Consider the following 3,318-nt stretch of genomic DNA (forward strand, 5'->3'; position numbering starts at 1 on the left):
TAAAATGTTACAGCTGACTTGAAATCTGCAACTTTTCAAAATATTGTGAATAACTTCCAACTTCAAAGCTACGCGGAAGCGCTAGGGTTTTTATTTTCACATTGGCAATGTTTGATCTAATATCACATTGAAAGCGAATGCAGACTCATGGTGATATTCAGGGTGGAATCTTTTACTTTCAAAAACTTTTTTTGTGAATAAAATGATGTTATTGTCTTTGTAATTTAATTTATACACAAGTATAGTTATTACATTACACAATAGCAATTCAATAATATCAAATTCCGATATTCTATTTTAGTGCTGGTTACTGCTGCAAATCGAATCCCCTTTCTGCCTAAGAAACTGCATCTGCTCTCTATTGCAGTTTCTGCTTGGATCATTAGGGTGCTGTGATAAATAGAGACTAGGATTTTTTTTCAAACCACTTTCTACTATTAAACTGTTACTATTGAAGGTGATGCAATGTGTTAAATATCCTGTCTTTTGACTGGGTGCAATAAATGAAGCCCACTAATCAGCTTTACTGAGTTTTGTGTAGAAGCTGCCCTGATTGCAGAAAGAGGAATTTCCTTTTGAAGTAGTTATTAAGTATGGTAAATCAAAATCCATGTAGGCAAACCCTTTAAGTTTCTCTGAACAGTTGTATTTCCAAATATCCCTTTTAACATGTTGTAAGCTGACAGGCATCACTTAGAAACAGAATGGAACCAGTTAAAACCTTGTTAATTGCATGATGAAATTTGCTGACTAGTCCATTTTTCGGTACCAATCAGTGAGCAGCATGAGAAAGCGTCTTCTGACAATCTCAAGATAACTATGCATTTTAAGTAGGCTCATTTCTTTGCTGGTCTTGTCTGAAATTTATTATTCTGAGTCAACAGTATATTTCTGATCAAATTAAATGTTGTCATGTCTTTACTTACGAAAGGAATACCATACTATTTAATATAAGCTTAAGCATTAGCCTATGTAAAATGTGCAGATAAGTTTTCAGATTGTCAGGAGACGCTTTCTCATTATCATTGATTGGTACTGAAAAATGTATCATTCATTGATACTGCATAGACAAGGCAGGAAATGTCATCATACAATTAACACATTTTGTTGGCTTAAAACATGTTAAAAAGTAAATTTGGAAATAAAACTATTTTAAGAAATTTAAAGGGATTGACCCCACTGCCAGCCCCCAGTAATTCGAGTCCTGACATTTGCCTCTTTTGCTGAAGGAAAAACATATGTTTTTATCAGTGTTGTTTTTCTTCTATTAAACTAATAGCTGTGGTAAAGTAAAATACTTATATAGCTTCACAGCAACAGACAGCATTAATCTTTCTCTATTTTTTTTCTTAAACTTTGCAGGATAAAATATACTTCTTCTACACTACATTTAACACAGAAATAAAAAATAAGGGGTCACCAAGGATGAATATAATATATAAATAAGCATGTCAACCCAGATCCTGAGGTGGGTTGCTGGGACTCAGGTTAACCCAAGTACAACCCAGGTACGTGGTTTCACACTATGCGAGATTGTGACCTGGGTAGCCAGAACCCGGGTCCGTACCCAGGTAGAAGTGCCAGTGTGAAAGGGGCTTTATTTAAACTGCCACAGCTGAGGGCTAATGAGCTGTAATTGACAAGGAGGATATTGAAGTGCTTCCAATTCTTCGACTGCAGCATGAAAGGGAAAGATGAAGGAAAAGACGAAACCCAGAATATTTAAACACTAGACATTTCTAGATCTAACAAGTAATGTGTAGGTACAGCTTGGATAATAGGCACTATAACAGAGCTGTGCTATTTTTCACAGATTGAAATGAAATATATAGCTTTGCAGGATGAATTAAATTTTAAGCACGCATATTGTAAAAAAAAAATATATATATATTTAGGTTTAAGATGTAAAAAAAATAGGACCTAGAACAGAAAGATGGTTTAAGAGGTATTGATATATCAATGTAAATGTAATGTATCAATGTAAATTTAATACAGGATTATCACAAAATGCAAGAGGCCAAACTTGTGCTTGCATAAGGTTGTTATTGGCTGCAACTGAAAAGGTCAACAGTCATACCTTTGTCTCGTTGCCAACCCCCCCAAACCACCTCTGTGATATAATTGATAACATTACTGTCATAAAAAATCCACAATTTTGTTTAAAAAAAAACAAAAACAAAAAAACAGAATTTGTAGATTTTCTACCGATAAAGTAATTTTTATATACATATAGTATACTGGTTATTTAAAGTTTAATGTGAACAACAATACTACTACAACTACTAGCGGCGACCATTTTTTATAGAGTGATCGATGAAAAACAGTCTGGGGGCCCCATGTTTCATGGGGGGACCAAATTCTGGGTAAGGTGGAGACCTTTTTCATGGGGGGAATAGATTTAATTTTGAAATTTTCCCGGGGGACCATTTTTTCATAGGTGATCTAGTCCAGGACCAATTTTGGCACGCGGAACTACCGTTCCCTTCAATCCTCTCAATCAATTTAACAATGGCTCTGGACCTTTTGCTGAAAACAACAGTTTTTGTGCTAAAACATCATCAAGCCAAAGCTCAGCTTGGGTGGCTAAAAATGTATTTTTCCTTTCTTTTTTTCCCCATTGCTGTGATGACATGTGCGCTGCCTCATTGCTTTCCAGTTAAATGGAAGTCCAGACTATTGAAATGTGACTAATTGACTTGTTACAGAACCGGAAAATCAATTGTCTTTCAATTGAATCAGTCATAAGCAGAAGTCGCAAAAGGCTTTGCAAGTAGGAGAAATTAACCTGCAAGTGTTAAAAATAAAAACGTATAATTAGGTGGCAAAAAAAACTTGTAGTGAACATGCATTGCAATCTCTATTTTCTCTATTAAAATGGCCCTTTTGAAAATCAGGTCTAAAGTGTTCAAACCACGACATGCTTCAGTCGTGGTTTGTAAACATGGCACGATGGCACGATGTGACATGACAGCATTGATTTCCACAATTGTCGAGGGAATTGCTGCAGAACGAAGACTCCCACAGCATAGCTCCTGCAGGGTACCGCTGCCTGCACAACTCGTAATAGACATCATTAATATATGCTACAGCCCGAGCACACAATAAGGTTGATACATTGAGGTACTAAAACTAAGTTTATTACATAACAATAACCTAACCATAAACCAAAGTGTTTGCCCGAACAAAAGTGCATGGTCTTAACTTTGTCAAGTAATAAATTATTAACTGAGTATATTATAGCATGATGTGACTTTGTCCTCTTCCGACATCCAGAAGTGTCTGTTTTGTTTGTTAGTTAGCTGAACTAATTCCTCCTGG

This window comes from Polyodon spathula, chromosome 5, assembly GCF_017654505.1.
Source record: "Polyodon spathula isolate WHYD16114869_AA chromosome 5, ASM1765450v1, whole genome shotgun sequence".
In the NCBI taxonomy this organism is placed as follows: domain Eukaryota; kingdom Metazoa; phylum Chordata; class Actinopteri; order Acipenseriformes; family Polyodontidae; genus Polyodon; species Polyodon spathula.